Source organism: Sciurus vulgaris, assembly GCF_902686455.1.
Source record: "Sciurus vulgaris genome assembly, chromosome: 1".
Lineage (NCBI taxonomy): Eukaryota > Metazoa > Chordata > Mammalia > Rodentia > Sciuridae > Sciurus > Sciurus vulgaris.
The window spans coordinates 5,956,156-5,975,645 of record NC_136461.1 but is presented as its reverse complement, the minus strand read 5'-3'; the positions used below and the strand labels follow the sequence as shown (position 1 = coordinate 5,975,645).

The 19,490-nt window shown below is 40.3% G+C and overlaps 1 protein-coding gene across 2 annotated transcripts in view; it reads left to right on the top strand.

The window, feature by feature from the left end:
• The first annotated feature begins 3,152 nt into the window (after nucleotides 1-3,152).
• The window catches only part of RERE (arginine-glutamic acid dipeptide repeats), a 404,253-nt gene continuing 387,915 nt past the window's right edge, over nucleotides 3,153-19,490 (top strand). Inside the window, exon 1 of one of the 2 annotated variants that reach the window (XM_079133348.1) lies at nucleotides 3,153-3,588. The gene's annotated coding sequence lies outside the window, so the exon portion shown is untranslated. Of the gene's footprint in view, nucleotides 3,589-7,673; nucleotides 7,745-19,490 lie in introns of those variants that run through there. The other variant, XM_079133347.1, reaches the window with a different exon arrangement.

The window sequence follows — 19,490 nt, the reverse complement described above, 5'->3', positions numbered from 1 at the left end:
CAGCACTGCATATAAATAAACAAAGGTCCACCGACAACTAAAAAATATTTTAAAAAAAGAATGTAGCTCGTTTTTGTTTTCCCATATAACCATCTTATTGTCCCAACATCATTTATTAAATAATCCCTCTTTCCCTATCATTTTTTAAATAACAGTATTTCAGAGATCTGATCTGATCTGTTTACAGAAAAATTAAAAAGTCACTTTTTACCTGTATTAAGGTACATAAGATGACTAACACAAGTCCTTGATGCTGGGCATGGTGGCCCAAACATGTAATCCCAGAAACTTGGGAGACTGAGGCAGGAGGATCACAAGTTCCAGGCCAACCTCGGCAATTTAGCAAGACCCTAAGTAACTTAGTGAGACCCCCATCCCAAAATAAAAAATAAAAAGAATTGGGGATATAGCTCAGTGGTAAAGTGCCCTTGGCTTCAATCCCCAGTAAACCCTCATCACCCCAAAAGTCCTTGATGTTCTCAGATTCAATAACCAAAGTAATCCCCATTTTCTAAAGTTTGCTGAAAAGAGAAAATGGGAACCTTCTAATTTCATAATGGGGAAAAAAACCCACTAGATATTTGACCTCTTTAACCTTCAGCAAGTGATTTAACTTCCTTAAGTCTCAATTCCTTGACCTTTAAAATGAAGACAATAATAATGCACTGCACAGACTGTTGTCAGGACTAAGTGGGCTACAGAAAGCAACATGCTGAGCATAGTACTCGGCACATCAGAAGCTTTCAATCAATGCTTTCATAGTTGTTCCTATTATGAAGGTTCTTGTTATTACATTATCTGTCTCTGAGATCCTTGGAAGGAAGTCCACGCTGTCTGGCTTTATGGCTAAATCACAATTCTTACATGGGATCGTTATTATTAAATAGGTCTAATTTGCTAATTTTATGCTTTGTAATTATGTGAAATCTGGAGAGTTTTTTTTTTTTTGGCAGTACCAAGGACGGAGACCTTTAAATGCAAGTTTTAATAAGTAAATGGAAACACCACCAATCTCTAATACTACAGTAAGTGTTGTTTCTTACTCCTGAAAGTCTCTCTCCTCTCTGCTAAAAAGCAGTGTGGGATCCAAGACATCCTCTTGGAACAGTTGTGCATTTGCCCACTCCAGAGCAGAGTCTTTATTAGAAATAGCATCGCTGTACGTGTAGATTTTGATAGAAACTGAAGCCATCTAACTAATGTACTTTATTCCTCATTATTTCCAAACTGATGTTAAGTAGTTCCATCCACATCTACAAGGTTAAAAGCAGTTTACTGAATTTACTATGTTGTAAAATTCATTTCTCAGGGCTGGGATTGTGGCTCAGTAGTAGAGTGCTTGCCAGGCATATGTGAGGCACTGGGTTCAATTTTCAGCACCACATAAAAAATAAATAAATAAAAGTTTTTTTTAAAAAAAATTCAGTTCTCATTTGATGAGATAGAGGCATGAATTAGCTTCCCCATTTCGTAGCTGAAGGAACTATAACAAAGAATATTTTTCTTGCTGAAGTTACTCAAAAAGGTAATTGCTGGTGGCACATGCCTGTAATACCAGCAACTTGGGAGGCTGAGACAGGAGGATAGTGAGTTTAAGGCCAGCCTCAGCAATTTAGTCAGACCCTCAGCAACTTAGTGAGACCCTGTCTCAAAAGAAAAAAAAATAAAAAGGGTTGGGAATGTAGCTCAGTGGTAAAGAGACACTGGGTTCAGGTTCAATCTCCAGTACCCAGGGGTGAAAAAAAAAAAAAAGAAAAGAAAAAGGTAATTGCAAGAACCCATTTGTTTTTAGATCCCTTGGGTCACAATTCAATAGTATCTGTTAGACTGAATTATTCTTAAAAGGAACCACTGGATGTGGAAATTATAATGTGAATAGATATTCCAAGAGAAAATTATCACTTTATTTGAAATAAATGAGTGAATTATTTTGCGGTATGTTCTAGTCCTTAATTATTCTATTATATACAGATTTTAACTCCTCCGAGAGTGTATGGTTTAAGGACACCAACAAGCATTTACAGAATATTAACAAACCGACAATAGGTTGATGATACACCCTGGATTCATGCCAGGGTCTGTGAAAGAACTCAATAAACATGATATGCATTTGAAAAAACCGGTAATCACAATTAAAATTTCCAAACCCAATTCTATGAAATTATATTAAGTAGAATGTGAACATTTGATTTGCCCCTATTCCCCTTATAGCATGCTAGACTTTATGATTTATCAGACTTTGGGGATAATGGGACACAAAACTGTCCTTCCAAAAAAAAAAAAAAAAAAAAAAAGGTGATCTTTGGCTTTTCCCATTTTTAGATTTTCCCAACTTAGGGCACAGTTTGGAACATTTTAGTACACAGATCTTTCTAAACCCTCTCTGTATCCGGTCTTTATTCCTTAAAGAGACTTTTAAAAAATCATTCTTTTCAAATAAGCAGAGCAATTTACCAATTTTGCTATTTTTAAAAAAACTCATCCATATTACTGAACGCATATATTACTTAAAAAACGTTATGAACGGCCCATCAGAATTTTGAAGGCGTCTTCAAGCAAATGGTTGGAGCCCATTCCGCAGCACTCCCAGGGATATGAATCTGCATCTTAAATGACTGAAAAAGCAATTATGACCCTGTTAATAACAAGAGCGCCGGGACTCCTGCCAATCCCGCCCCTGGGACCTGCCCGCTCAGCGCCGCGGGTCCCGGTGGGTCAGCCCGCGGCCGCCCGGAGCCTCCGCCAGCCCCGCCCCGGCCCGCCCGGGGCCCCGCGGGGGTCGGCCCGGCGCGCGGCCGCGGGCGGGAGGGCCGGCCCGGCACAAAGAGGCGCCCGAGCGCGGAGCGCAGCCCACCGGCCAGGGTCGCCGCCCGGAGCGCGCGCCCCCGCTCCGGGCCGCGACGCCGCCGGAGCTCGGCCTCTCCCCGCCTTCCCTTCTGCTCATTTCATTAAACAGAAGAGGAAAGGGAAAAAAAAAAAAAGAGAGAAGAAAAGAAAAAAAAAAAAAAGGAGTCCCGCCCCTCTGCCCTCCCTCCGCCTCCCATTGGCCCGGCCCCCGAGCGCGTCACGGCTCGCTGCGCCAATGGCGGGGCGCAATACTGCGAGGTGGGCCGGGCCCGAGCGGGGAGTGGGCGGCGGGTCGGCGCAGCAGCCCTGCCGCGGCTCCGCCACCATCGCGGAGGTGCCGCTGCTCCCACAGACGCTCGCGAGCCGCCCCCCGCGCTCCGGAGCCTCCTCTTCCTCCCGCACGCCCGAGACGCTCGCCCCGCCGCCTCGGCCCCCGCCTCCTCCTCTTCCCTCTCGCGCTCCCCACATTGTCTTTGCCTCATTTTCCCTCCCAGTTGAGAAAAAGAAAATCACCCTCCTCCTCAGGGAGCCCTGGCCCTCCGAGCACCACCACCAGACATGGTCCTGGGCCCCCGCTGCTGAAGGCTCGTCCCGGCAGGAGCGGCCGCGGCAGGCGAGCCCCGGCCCCGGCGTCGCGCCCCCGCGGGCCGCCCCCCGGCCCCGCGCCCGCGGCCCCGCCGCCCCCCGCCGCGCCCGCGCCGCCCTCGCAGCCCCGGTCGATGGTGTAGCGCGTTGGGGAAGGTAAGCCTCCGGCCCGCCGCGCGTGCCCGCGCCCCCGCCGCGGCCCCGGGGCCTGGGGTCGCGGGGGCCGCCGCGGGCCCCGAGCAGGCCGGGCGGGCGCCGAGGGCCCGGCCACCCCGCGACCCCGCGCCTCCCGGGGCCGCTCATTCACGCTCTCGCCGCTGTCGTCCGAGGTTCAACTGTTTCACGGGACAGAATTATTGGCTGAAATGTGGGAGGGAAGGAAGTCAGGGACCGAAGCCCTGGGTTTCTTGAGCGTTCGTGGACTTGGGGGTCCTGGAGGCGGACTGTTATTAAAAAGTATCATTTTCACATTGGGGGAGGAATCCTTCTTTGTGTTCTCCATCTCTGGCCCTCTCGTCTGATTCCAAAATTATGAAACCAGAAATCACAGAATAATAGACATCTTCCCATCAGGTTTTAGTTTTGCTGTCTGAAAAGAGGGCGCCTTCTAGTTATATATTTTTCTAAGGTTATGGAAAGAAAATAAGTACTTTTTACATTAGACTAGGGTGTGTGTGTGTTTTGGGCGGGGGGAGGTATTGCAGGTTTCCTTTGGAACTGGGTACTTGAGAAGTTGTTGAAAGGATAACAAAATGATTCATTGTTGAATTGTCATTTTCCTCTGTCTCTTTTCCAAGGTTTGCTTACAATTTTTCTGGATTACAGACTTCAAACGTTGATTTAAGCAAAATGTGTCCTTGAGAAACTGGGTACTTTAAATGTTTCAGTATGTGCTGCTATTTTAAGGTACATTTTTAGAAAGTAGTTTTGTATGAATCCTGAAATAGCTTTCTCCAAAGCAATTTTTTAAACACAAAAAAGATAACTTAGAAAATGGGTTAACTTGGTGAATTACAAGAGACGTTTAATTTAGCACAAACTAATGCATCCCGTGTTTAGGTTTGAAACAGTTTTGATAATTGCTTTCCATTAAAAAAAAAGACCTTTTTGTCTGTTCTACACTGGTTTCTTTAGTCTCAGTCTGCTGGGGGGAGGGGATCTATACAATAATAAAATCATCTTTGGGTATTTCCTTCCATGGATTTGCTTGCTGAGTTATTTCCACTGTAAATTATAAACCAGTTTTGATTTTGATGGCCTAGCCTGTGTGGAAAACTGGCTTCCAGCTCTCCCTGTTGTTGAGGTCGAAGGGAAAAGAGGCAGAGGCAGACACACACACACACACACACACACACACACACACACACACACACACACACACACACAATACCAGGCTGAGGGCTCATTGTTCTTCCATACACACATTCATTCTCTCTCTCCCATATTTGGGACTAGGTTTGCACAGACAAACACAGCTCTTTTTGGGAGAGAGCAGAGAAGATGGGGGAAGGGTGGGTGCTTTTCTTTCTCAGTTTTCCTTCCCCCATGTCATGTCTGGCTTTTTTGCAACCTTGCAAGGCAGAAGAGTACATGGGAAACTAAAGGACACTCAGAAGCATGTTCAGAGACTCCTCGGTCTTTCTTCCCTCTGCAGCCCTGCATTTTGCTGCTAGCTCTTTTTTGTATATGTAATGCTGAAATCCCTCTTTCTGTGTTGTGTCCTCATATTAAGTTCTCTTTCCTCATTGCCCCTGACTTTCCTGGGGACAGTGATTTGTTCACTTGACTCTTATTGTAATGAATATTACCAGGTCTTCTTTTCTGTATAGAAATAGATTACCTCAGGTAAAATTGTAAAGATCGTATTTGAGATTAGTATTTAAGATAGAAAGAGATGGATGAGTTATTAGTGGTCTGATAGTTTGATGGTCAGGTTTGCTAGCTTTTGAACTATCATTGTGGTGGTAGTTTTTATAAGTAGGGGTTTTACACAAAGATCTGGTTTTCTGTTTTGGGGGTAGTGTAGAAGCTCTGTGGAATACTGAGCAGGGCTGAGGGTCCACTAGGGTAAACCCAACTCTGGGCCAAGGATGTAGGTTGGTGTGAATACTTGTGGGTTGTAGAATAGCACCTTCTACTGGTTAATTGCTTTGACGGATCCCGAGGAAGAGAATGGGGGAGGGGATTAACGGCTGAAGCTTAATGATTTTCTTTGAAACGCAGTTGCAGTGCCTTTCTGCAAATGCCACTTCCCTGAGCTGCTAATACAGATGCCCTTTGACAGGCATGGTTGCATCGAGGCTTTATTGTGTTATTGGCTGTGTCTTGACATTAATTTGTTCTGTTATCAGAGGTATTTACACCTTGTGACAAGGACTGCTTTGAATTGATACTCTTCCATCCTTTCCGAGAAATCGTTTGTCTTGAAATAGTAAACAAAAACAAGGGGGTTTATTTGCATTCCAGGTGTTGGAAGCTGTGTATACACTAGCAGTCCTTTAAAAATAAAGTTTTTAATATCATTTGAAAAAGTCAAATAAACCTGTTCTATGACAAGTAAAGCCCTGGCACTGGACTGAGATTTTCCTCAGGGATTTAATGTGGGGGAGGGGAAGTTAGAGGAAGAGTTAGGGTGGGGAAATCTCACTAAAATCAGCAAATTGCAGACATAATAGTGTTACTTTGCAATAATGTTTTCAGTAGTCATATACTCAAAAATAAGTCTGACAGGATGGTTTATGGATTAGATTCTCAAAAAAACGGAGGCCAGGGACTAGGGTTGTGGCTCAGTGGTAGAGCCTTTGCCTTGCCTAGCAGGTCTGAGGCACTGGATTCAATCCTCAGCACCACATTAAAATAAATAAAATAATGGTATTGTGTTCATCTATAACTAAAAAAAAAAATATATATATATATATATATATAAATAAAGGGAGTTCAGAGAATATTTTAAATGAGTGTGTGCACAGATTAATATAGAAAAGGGTTGAATTCCTGCTCAAAGGCAGAAAACCAAGGTACCTTCAAGTACCTTGAAGGACTTTATTATCGCTTATCCTAACCCATCTCAATTGTTTAATATAATGAACACTACTGTAGGTTGTAGTTGTGGAATAGACATCTGTTCCAGACTGGCTACTTCTGAAAATGTGATATCCAAAGTGAATTGAAGCATAATCTGTAAAGTTACGTACCTTTTACAGTGAAATGCGAACAGCTCAAGTATATTATTTATTCAGTGGGAATAGAATCAGGTAATTTCAATCCAGTCTATTCTCTGCCAATGTTTTATTGAAAGGAAACTAGAGTAACTGAGAACCAATTTCAATTAAAGTGGTAATACAAATCAAGGAATTAAATATACTGGTTGCTTTTTCAACTTTGACTTATTATTGGGTCAATAAAGTTTTTTAAAAAATGGTACATTAATTGCCTGGTCGTGCAATAATTACGTGTAGTATTGAACACACAGGGAAGACAATGATCTGTGCCTGTCTAAGAACCTGTATATGCTGAATATTATTGTTCATTTTTCAAGCACCCATTACTTTAAAATGGTTTTGAATCTTTAACATCTTGTTCAAATTTCAGTAATCAAAAAAACATTTAAGTAGTAAAATAATTTGTATATACCAAGTTCTTTTGGGAATAGTATGCTTTCCTACTAACTGCTTTTGGCAGTTACTTTTGCAGTTGATTTAAAGGTTAAGATAGCATAAAATTCAGATGTTTAAGTGAGTCATTACTGTAACCTAGCTATGAACTTCATTGCATACACATATATATCCTGAAACAATACACTGTTGTCTTATGTAATCCATTTCTGATAATGCTGTGTTCTAGTTGATCATAGGGTTTTCAACAACTAGGAATTCCTTTTGAATCATATTCAAGTGACTGTTAATTATTGGTATCCTGATAATTCTCCAAAGTTGAAGCTTTGCTTATCCTATTTGAATGTGATTGTGGTGAGCCTGTTAGCCTGTGCTTAGTTTCTTGTCTAACAGGTTCTAGTGTTTTTTAAGTGAGGAGAAATGTATATTTAAATATGTGTTAGAAGGTTATTAAAATTGTTTATGCCATTTTAATGAGTATTTGACTACAAATAACTCAAGCATGCTCAAATACTAAATATATTTGCTACCTTGGAGTTTTGTTATTATTGCTATTATTTTTTGGTACCAGGGATTGAACCCAGGGGTGCTTAACTACTTAGCCACATCCCCACCCTTAAGACAGGGTCTAAGTTGCTGAGTCTGGCTGGGAACTTGTGATTCGTTTGCCTCAGCCTCCTGAGTGGCTGAGATTACAGGTGTGCACCACCATACCCTGGCCTTCCTTAGAGTTTTGGTTGGAGTTATGATTTGTATAACTAACTTGTTGGTGTGCCAAGCCATGTAGGATACGTGTCCCTACATGAGATAACTGTATCAAGTAGGACTGTTAATATAAGAGTTTAGCTTATAAACTTATAAAGGGTCATTTACCACTGAACTAGACCCCCAGTTCCTTTGCCTAGCATGGAAGGGTCTTGCTAAATTGCTCAGGCTGGCCTTGAACTTGGCGATCCTCTGCCACAGCCTTCTCAGTCACTGGGATTACAGGTGTGTGCCACCACATTCCTCTTGTAAATTGTTGTTAATTGATAAAAGTTCTAATACATTAGCAGTCATAAGCAATACATTTAACTGTATTTGTAATACTTTTCTTGTATGGTTAGGTTTCAAAATGATAGGACCTCTATTTCATAGACACTTTGATATTTCAGAACTCCTCATAGTATATTTGTTTTGGGTTTTTGTATAAGAAGTCGAAGCCATGGGTTGTGCCCTAAGTTTAATTTATCATACCTTTAAGGGCTTTGGTTAGAGTGTTTGGGTTGCAAGGAACAGATCTTCAAAGTCATTTCAAGTATTGAGGAAAAGTGGAACACATACTTGGAGTCAGTCCTCACGGAAGAATAAGATCCCAGATTTAGTGGGGCCTCACTGACACTGGAATACTGTTAGTGATGTGGATGCCACCCAGTGTTAGTGACCAGATACCTTTTTGCCTCCTTAGCAGAAGTTTGTTGAACCATACCCTAGTGCCAGGGTTGTTCATAGCAATAAGGACACCATTCTAAAGGGGACAGTGTTTACATTGTTGGCTTGGACTACCGTGAAAGAGAGCTTGTGAGCTAGCGTGACTGTGCAGTGTCTCTAGACAGTCCTAGCTGGGGAGAGCCGGTCTGCGAAGACCTGTTCCAGCACACTCTTAGCAAGGGCATGAGTGCGCACATTCCTTGGCACCTATATATGTCCCTGAGGCTCCCAGAGGTCTTCTTCCTAACCCCCTCCCTACTTGTGGGGCACTTGGTGTATGTGGGGTGAACACAGTTCAGGGGAGTGTGTGGAGGCAGGAATGTGGGCATGTGCCTGCACGTGTGAACTGCCTGAGGGGGCACTGGAAACCTCCCTCCCTGGCAGAACCTGACTGTGCTGAGGAAGTGTATCTGCATAAGCAGTTTGGTGTAATTCCTGATGGGATGCAGGGCTTTGGTCATTGATTTAAGTAGACATTTGATATATGAAAACATCATTCAGGTACTTTTAAACTGGGTGCTCCTTATTTATTTTTGTGATGCTGGGATGGCACTCAGGTTGTCACTCATGCTAGATTCTACCGCTGAGCTACACCTCTGGCCCTGGGTATTCCTTATTAGAACTAGAGGTAGCATTCCCTCTGCCCCCTTGTCTCACTCTTCTCTCTGTCCTTTTTGTAGCCTTTCTGGAATGTGAGTGAAGGCATATCAGCTTGCCATCCTGCTCAGGGCCTCTATGTGGGGTTCAGGTTGGACAGTGCCAGGCTAACTTAAAATTTTTTTTAATTAAAATATTTTTTATTTTTACAAACACATTTTGATTCATTATACACAAATGGGATACAACTTTTCATTTCTGTGGTTGTACACAATGTAGATTCACACCATTCATGTAATCATACATATATATATAGGGTAATACTGTTTTGTTCTACTATTTTTTTTTTTAATATTTTTCTCACCCACTCCCACCCCTTTCTCCTCTATATACCATCCAAAGTTCCTTCATTCTTCTCTTCTGCCCATCTCCCTCCCCCTCATTATACATTGTCATGCACTTATCAGAGAAAACATTTGGCCTTTGTTTTTTTGGGCTTGACCTATTTCACTTAGCATGATATTTTCCAACTTCATCCATTTACCAGCAAATGCCATAATTTTATTCTTCTTTATGTCTAATATTCCATTGTGTATATATACCACAGATTCTTTATCCATTCATCAGTTGAAGGGCATCTAGGTTGGTTCCACAATCTAGCTATTGTGAATTGAGCTGCTGTGAACATTGATGTGGCTGCATGCTGATTTTAAGTCCTTTGGGTATAAATCAAGGAGTGGGATAGCTGGGTCAAATGGTGGGTCCATTTCAAGCTTTCTGAGCAATCTCCATACTGCTTTCTAGAGTGGCTGCACCAATTTGCAATTCTACCAGCAAGGTATGAGTGTGCCTTTTTCCCCACATCAACACTTACTATTGCTTGTGTTCTTGATATTAGCCATTCTAATTGGAGTTAGATGAAATCTTAGGGTGGTTTTTAATTTGCATTTCTCTAATTACTAGGGATGATGAGCACTTTTTCATATATTTGTTGATCACTTGTGTATCTTCTGTGAAGTGTCTGCCCATTTCCTTAGCCCATTTATTGATTGGGTTCTTTGTATTTTGGGTATAAAGTTTAAGTTCTTTATAAACTTTGGAGATGAGGGCTCTGTCTGACGTGTGTGTGGAAAAGATTTTCTCCCACTCTGTAGGCTCTCTTTTCACATTATTTTTCACATTATTTATTGTTTCCTGTGCTAAGAAAAAACTTTTTAGTTTGAATCTAACCCATTTATTGATTCTTGTTTTTATTTCTTGCACTATGGGGGTCTTGTTAAGGAAGTCTGGTCCTACTAACTTAAATTTTCATATGGAAGGAAGGTGTTCCTTTTTTGCATGAGGCACTAAACATCCAGGGCTGGTTCAGCTAATCCTCTGCTAGAACTCAGCTGTTTTTTCTCTGCTTTCTTTGTGTCTTTATGCCTTTGCTTCCACTACTAAGGACTCTTTGTATCTGTAATTAAAATTTTCCAAAAGAGATCTGATAGCTTATTACTTATCACCACTGTTGATTAAGGGTTGGGGTCAGACCACCTCATAAGCTGCCCACAAGCCTCCAGATGGGCTGCCCTTAGGCTGGATGCTCACCCCAGTATGCAGGCTCACATGGAGAGGGACACAGTTGGAGTTGAGGGAATGGGAAGCATTCTGAACCACATGGCCTGTGGAAAAGGAATTTCCTTTCTTCTATTAGAGCCTACAAGTTTTCCCCATCTTCTTTTTCCCTGACATGTGGTATGGCTCTTGCTGCTTTTTCATAGCTTTTTCTATTTAACAGGTTATTTGCTTTAAGAAACTACATAATCATAATTAGTAGTCATTAGTAGTCTCACCTTTTTAGGTGAGATCGTTTTGTTGCATGTCTTATTTTTTAAAAATTTTCTGTGAATTAACCCCCCCCATTTACCTATTCTTCTGCATTTCTACCTCAGTGTTTCCTAAACTGCATTTATAGTATACAAATATGCTACAAGTATTTTAAGTGAGGTCAAATAAATTTACAATGTATGTTAGCACCTTAAAGCCTCAGGTATGTCATCTGATACAGAGATTTCTTGTTTTCCCTCTTTACTCCAAAGAATACCTGTGACTTTCTCATGGAGTACTAATTCTTTAGAACATATTTTGAAAAACATGTCAGATTAATCCTTTGTTAGTTAATGGTGTGTTTTTTCTCCTTATAAAGAAGTAAGTACTGCTTGTCGTATTTTTCTTCAAGCTACTTACACACTCCAGTACATCTAAGGGTGCAAAATGACCTCTTTTCCCACCTTATGCAAATGTTATCCTGGAGTTACATTTGATCGTGGCATCCATTATCCTCCTGTCCACCTCAATCTGATCAATCAAATGATTTTTTTTTTTCTTTTTTACCTCACTCCATTAGGTATGTTTGTATTCAGTGTTTAATCACTTCATTTTTGGACAACTGTGGTCAATTGTATAAGCACTGGCAAGAAATTTTCAACAAAAAGTAGAAACAAATGCTTGACTCTGCAGTTCATTGGGTTAAGTCTTCTAGATATGTAAAGATGAAAAGAACAGTCTTGAAGAAATTACTATTTATACTGGCCATTGGTATCACATAACTGTTAGAAGTTGCAAATGAATGTTTTAGAGACAAAAATATCATAGGGTTCTATTACTTATTGTTATATAGCAATGTCAAAACCTGGGGCCAACACAGCAAACATTTTTTATGTCACAGTAAACAGTTTTTGTGTCAGTTGTTTGGCAGTGACTGGGGTTTGGCTCAGGGATCTCTCTTGAGGTTACAGTCAAGATGTTAGCTGAGAAGTCACATGCAGTGGTCCACACCTATAAGCCCAGCAAATCAGGAGACTGAAGCAGGAGGATCACAAGTTTGAGGCTAGCCTCCCAACTTAGACCCTCTCTCAAATAAAAAGAACTGGGGATGTAGTTTAATCTACCCAGGGTAGAGCGTCCCTGGGTTCAATCCCCAGTACCTAAAACAAAACAAACAAACATGTTAGCTGGGACTGCATTCTTCTGAAGTCCTCTCTGAGACTGGAGGATTTCCTTCTAGAATGGCTCACTCACATGGTTGTGAGCAGGAAGCTGTCCCCTTGGATCTCTCCAATGGAGTTACTTGAGTGACCTCATGACATGGCATTTGATTTCCTCTAGAGCAGGTGATCAGATAAAGAGGAAGCGGCAGTGCTTTCTGTGATGGTCTTGGGGGTCATATACCATCACTTCCATCTTAGTACTTTAGTTAGAATTAAGTCACTAAGTCTAACCCACATTGAGAGAGGGGAACATCAGAATTTTTGGATTTATTTTTACTACCGCAGGGGCTCAAAGGAGAGAGGATTGGCAGATTGGAAAAAATGTTTTTCCCTATGATTAGTGATCTTTAAGCAGTGCTTTCCCTTGACTGAAGGTTGGTTGCTGAGTCTTAGGAAAGTAGCCTACTAGAACTTTGCGTTGCTCATCTTTTCCCTTCTAACCTTGTTGAGATTGAACCCAGGGATGCTTTATGACTGAGCTGTGTCCATTCATCAATTTTTTTATTTTGAGGTAGGGTCTTGCTAAGTTGATGCGGCTGGTCTTGAGCTTGCAATCCTCCTGCCTCAGCCTTTCAAGTCACTTGGATTAAAGGCCTATGCCAATGCACCCAGCTCTTAAAGAGTTTTAAATCTTCCCATTTATAAGCTAGAAAAATGTGTGGGCATTTTGTTGTTATTAATGTATTGAGAAATGCTTTTATTAACATTTATTATGAATCCTTAAGTCTAGCTTTATAAAACATCTAATACATGCTTCTTTAATATTTTATTCGAATTGGCTTAATGTCTTCATTTTCATAGCTTAGCGAGAATTTTAAGGTCTTTATGGAATCCTTAAGCAGTTTAGACACTACACAGACTTTAATAACTCGGGTTATTTATGTGCTTGGAGTATGTTTGCTGTAGTTTTTCTGATAATGAGCAGTAACTTTTCTTCTTATAGGTCAGATAACTTTAGTTTTACAAGTCATAGGACAGTTTCTTTTCATTTATTGTTTGTTATTTGCCCCAGCATACAAATAAACTGTATAGTTGTATAATTGTCATTTACTTTTAATTGATGTTTATAAATTATTTTTCAACTTAGACAAAAAATTCTGAATATATTATGAAGTTACAGTGTCCAAGGACTTCTTAAAATGCTGTATTAAGACCTTGGTCATAGTGTAGTATTTTAAAGAGGCACCCCAAGGTACTGGGAGGGAAATTGAGAGGGGAGCATCTTACTCTCATACTTTCCAATACTATTTGTCCTGTGTAAACATGACATAATTAAAAATTAATTATGTAATCAAAGCCTGTGTTTTAAATGTTTTTTAGATTCTTATCCTTCCCTTTTTTTAAAAAAAACATTTTTTAGCTGCCAGTGACCTTTTTATTTATTTATTTATTCATTCATTCATTTATTTATTTATTTATTTATTTATGGTGCTGAGGATCTAACCCAGTGCCTCACACATGCTAAGCAAGCACTCTGCCACTGAGCCACAAACCCAGCCCCCTTCCCTTTTTAAAAATATTTCTTTAGTTGTCAGCGGATCTTTTCATTTTTTAAATTTATTTATATGCTGTGCTGAGGGTCAAACCCAGGGCCTCACACATGCCAGGCAAGTGTTCTACCACCGAGCCACAACTCCAGCCCCTTGTCCTTCCCTTTTTATCATATGCTTTAGTGAAATATGAATTTACTTGTGAAATGGGGCATATAAAATGACCAGGGTGCATATTATGCCCTTGACTAATTTTTTCACTAGTGTGAGAGAGAATATGTGCACACTGCTGAGTGCTAGGTAGAAGAAATTGCTTCAGGAGGTGATGCTACTGTGCTGTAAGGAAGAGTCAGCTCTGGCGTAGGCATCAGGGAAGATTGGGTGTAAGGGGTAGTGTTTAAGCTATGCTTTGAAGGATTGGCAGGATTTGGACATATGAGAAGTAACTATAAGAGGATTTCAGGCAGGAAATCAAGTGGAGCAAAGGCATGGAGGCTGGAAGGCATGAGAAATGGTGAGTACTTAGCTACTTCTATGATGAGGATTATTGTGTTTTGCTTCTCTTTCTTTAAAAAAAAAAAAAAAAAAAAAACCTTAAGAAGGTCCTGTAGCACGTACAGGCAGACATAGATGGTTCAACTTGAATAATTTACATTCAAGGCTATAGCTGGTAGCTGTTCAAACCAAATTACAAGCACTTTGGAGAGGAGCTGCTTGGGTTGATTTCTCAAAGGAAGAACAAACTGGTTTGGCCAGAACAGTAGGCATTGGAAAGACAGGTTGGGGTTATTGGGATGGGGAAAATATGGTTTAAAGATTTTATTGGATTATCTCATTGTGTTCAAATTAAAATCAAATTGTAATTATAAAATAAATATATACTCATTATAATCATATTTATAATTCAAAATGAGTAATGTTCATTCCTCCAAAATTGTTTCAGACATTTTCTGTGCATATTTAAGCATACTGTTTTGAATTTTTCTTTTTATTTAATATTTCAAGCATATATTTTTCAATTTACTAGTTGTGTTCATACCTCAGGTGTTTTCTGTTTCTTATTTTTTAAATTATTATTTCTTTTGTACTGGGGATTGAATCCAGAGGTGCTTACCCACTGAGCTACATCCTCATTCTCTTATTTTTATTTTGAGGCAGGGTCTTAGCTAATTTGCCCAACCTGACCTTGAATTTGTGATCCTCCTACCTCAGCCTTCTGTATCTCTGGGATTACAGGTGCCACCACATCCAGCACGCGTGCGCGCTCTCCCCCCACCCCCTCTCTCTTTTGGGGAGTGGGTACCGGGGATTGAACTCAGAGGCACTTGACCACTAAGTCACATCCCCAGCCCTATTTTGTATTTTATTTAGAGACAGGGTCTCACTGAGTTGCTTAGTATCTCACTTTTGCCGAGGCTGGCTGTGAATTTGAGATCCTCCTGTCTCAGCCTCCCAGATTACTGGGATTATAGGCGTGTGCCACTGGGCCTTGTGTCTTTACTGTTTTTTTAAAAACAACTACATTGTGTGGTTGTAATCTTTTCCTGTTCATGGACTCTGAAATTGCTTCTAATTCTCTCTCTCTCTTTCAATCCTGAAATCTGTACCGTTGGTTTACAATTATGTCTGTGGGATAAATTCTAAGTCGAATTGCTGAATCAATGGATATGTACATTTTTTAATTTCAAAAGCTGCTAATAAGTTGCTTCGAACATATACTAGTGTATACAAGTGGTATTGGATAGGTGAAAAAATGGACAATATCACATTTTAATTTGCATTCTTTGATAATGAAGTTGATGATCTTTTCATATATCACAGTTTTTTTGGGGGAGTACTGGGGTTTGAACTTGGGGTGATTAACCAGTGATCCACATCCCCAGTTCTTTTTTATTTTGTTTTATTTGGAGATAGGGTCTTACAAAATTGCTGAGGCTAGCCCTGAACTTGTGATTCTACTGCCTCAGCTTCCCAAATCACTGGGATTATAGGTGTGTGCCACTGCACCTGGCTTATGTATCATAGTTTTTTTTTTTAAGAATTTAACCTTTATTTTTTATGTGGTGCTTAGGATTGAATCCAGTGCCTTACTCATGCTAGGCAAGTGCTCTACCACTGAGCTATAACCCCAGCCCTATATCACAGTTTTAAAATAAACATTTAGTGGTCTCGAACTAGTGGAGCCAGGTCATTTATGAATACAGAGTACTTCTTTGTGAGTATCATTTATTTTTTGTAAACATTCAAAAACAACGGTTTATCACGTGCCATAAGATTTACCCATTTAGAGACTGCAGTTTGTGTGTTTAAGTTTTTTATATTAAAATCAAAGGGCTGGTAGTGTAACTCAGTGGAAGAGCATGCATGCTTAAGGCCCTGGGACCAATTCCCAGCCCAGTAAATACATAAATGAAAAATAAAAAAGAAAGGTAAAATCGAGTGTATAAATAACTTATCAAGCTGAACTTGAGGCCTTCTCTTTCTTTCCAAAGTCAGCAGCATAGTAGACCCAAAATTGGAACTGCAAAATGCAGCTCTTCCTATTGCTCTTCCACCTGGGGCCTCTAACTGAGCGCACAGACAGGCTAGCTGGGTTCTGAAATGGAGTTATGTGTGACAACTGCTTTGGAATCTCGGTGCTTTGGTACTGGATAAAAAGTGGATGGGAGTGATTTCTTTTAAATAATTTGTGCTTGAAACTGATTTCCAACTGCTAGAGATCGATAAACTGATGGACTTTTTCTTAAAATGTTTTAAATACAAAATCTTAAGTGAAAAAGACTCCTGAGATAAAGAGACTTAAAAAATATGGTAAGTGTTTAAAATTAAATTTTTTAGGTGGGTGATTTGTGGTCACTCTGGTCAGGTTTTAGTTCAAAGGTTTCTTAATACCTACTAAAGTTGTGTGTGTTAAGGTAACTACTTCACTTTTAAGAAAAGTAATAAACCAGACATGGGGGCACATACTTGTAGTCCCAGTGATTTGAGAATATCTCAGGCTCAAAACCAGCCTGGGCAACCTAGTGAGATCCTCTCTCAAAATAAAAAATAAAAAGGATCGGGGGGTGGGGGGTGGGTAGAGCTCAGTCGAGCATCCCTGGGTTCAGTCCCCAGTACCAGGGGGGAAAATAACAAGAACAGTAATAATTTCATCTGTACATAATGTATGTTGTGATTTTCACAGATATTTTAGTTGGAAAAAAGCATAACAGCAATTTGTCTGCTTTTTTTGAGTAAACCATTTTTGTCTTCTAGCATTGACTCCCATCCAATAGAGTGTGTGGAAGCTCCTGTCGATTGCCTAAGGATGATTTGCAGGAGTAGTCCTTATTACTCGCTGTGTCTGGGATCCTGATCTATATGGTTGTTCCACCTGGATAAAGATGTCAGGCTTTTAGGACATGATTTTCTATTGATTTTGAAGAGAATGTTTTTCAGTTTCCTATCTTTCTTTGTAAAATACCTTAAAATTGCAGTTCTCTGTATTTTACCTCTCATTTCCATTATTTTTTTTTCTTATTTTAATGCCTTTTCTGTTTGGAAAATTACTACTACTACTACTACTACTATTTTGGTACTGGGGATTGAACCCAGGGGCACTTAACCACTGAACCACTCCCCCAGCCCTTTTTGTATTTTATTTTGAGACAGGGTCTCACTGAGTTGATGAGGCTGACTTTGAACTTGTGATCCTCCTGCCTCACCTTCCCGAGCTGCTGGAATTACAGGCGTATGCCACCATGCCTAGCAAGACCTTTCTATTTTTTGAGAGAGAGTTTCACCAAGTTGCCCAAACTGGCCTCAGATTTGGTATCCTCCTGCCTTAGACTCCCTAGTATTTGGGATTATGGGCATTTGTGAATACACATGGCCTTTTTTTTCACTCTTGAACATCCTTTCTTGTTTTTCCTTTTTTTTTTTTTTTTTTAATGTTCTAAGTTTTTTTTCATACCTTTAAGTCCCTTGGCCTTTTAATTGCAATTTTGATTAAAGAGGATCTTTTTCCTTGGGCTTTTAATTAGATTTTCTTTTCCTTTATCTCTTCTAATGAGGCTGACTGACACTTGGGTCATTGGCATGATTACTTAGAATAAGACTAGTGTGAATGTTGAGTTACTTGAATAGAGGATTGAACTTAGCTTGTGGATATTTCCTTTTGCAGTTTAAGACTGTTGACTGACTTGGAGGCCCTATCTAAAAACACAAAACCAACAACAAAAACAAAGCAAAAATTCTAGTGTAATATGCCCATTTGAATTAAGGTGTGTTCTGAGAACTAGGTGATCTGTGGAGGCATAGTGTCTATAACTCTTAGAAACTCTTTTACCAAGGGAAGTGATATTGATTAGATTGAGAATTATTGGGTCTTTTAGATGATCTTTGCATATATGTTGTGTAATTCAAGTTTTTTCTTGCTTCACTAAAATGTCCTGAACCATGAATAGTTTCTGAGCATTATGAAAATAAGCTTGATATACCTCTTTCTCAGCACAAGAAGACCTGGATTCCATTTCCACCTGAACTGTGGACTTACAGTATGATTATTTACTCTGCTTCCTTAGCTGTCAGATGGGGACAGTAGTACATATACTGACAAGAAAAAAAAAAAAAAAAAACAAAAATACCTCGAGGGCTGGGGTTGTGGCTCAGTGGTAGGGCACTTGCTTAGCACGTATGAGGCACTGGATTCCATCCTCAGCACCACATAAAAATAAGGGTATTTGTGTCCACCTTCATCTAAAAAATACTTTAAAAAACCCATGAAAATATAAAAATAACCCTATACAACCTAGGTGTAGTGGCACCTGCCTGTAGTCGCAGTGACTTGGCAGGCAGAAGGCTCACAAGTTTAAAGCCAGCCTCAGCAACTTAGACCCTAAGCAACTTAGTGAGACACTGTCTCAAAAATAATAAAAAGGACTGGGGATGTGACTCAGTGGTGAAGTACCCCTGGATTCAGTCCTCTGAACCCCTACATGAAGTGATTTAGTTATCTTTTTCTGACTCAGGAACTAAGGGCTGTTGGAGCCTGCCACAGTTATTCAATATTTTTCCTCTGTAATGCTGGCTGGAGAATTGACTGCTTTCCTTTTTATTATGTCATCAATTTTTTTTGGTGTTGGGGATTGAACCCAGTTCTTGCGCATGCGAAGCATGTGCTCTATTTCCTCCACCCACCGCTTTCTTGCTGTTTCCTGTGTTAATATTATGTGCAGATGTGTTTTTTTCTGAATACTTTAATGCAGATAGTGCTGACTACTTTTCAGATGTAATAGAGAACTATTGTTTTGTTTTTAGATGTTTGTTCCAAAAAAAAAAGTTTTGTTTTCACTTTATGACAAGAGATGTCAAAAAGGCACTTTATCCTAGAATGCATAAAGCCCAAGGTTTGGTCCCTAGCACCCGCCCACCCCAAAAAAGGCATTTTATGAGCGTGATAAGGTAGTGTTTTTTTTCTTCTATGAAATTCAGATTTTTTTTTAATCCCAGAAATGTGTAAATGAATTGTTTGCGGAAAAATACAATGGAGATGATATCAGAACATTTTTTGAGTTAGCAGTGGAGCAGGTAGAAGTTTTTCCTGCTATCTCAATTCCAGATAGAGAGCTACGGTTAACTTGTAGACCCTGAAGTGATTTTAGAGGCTACCCCTGTCTCCTCCTCCTCCCCCCTCCCCCCTCCTCCCCTTCCCCCCTCCCCCTCCTCCCCCTCGTTCTCTTATCTCATCTCACAAGGTTTGGATATTTGGGGTAGTTTCTCCTTCTGAACTAGTGACTCTCGTCCCTCCCTTAGAAGAACCAGGTGCTGACAGTCTCTGTATCCCCAGGTCTATTTTGCTTGGGTTTTGCCCTGCC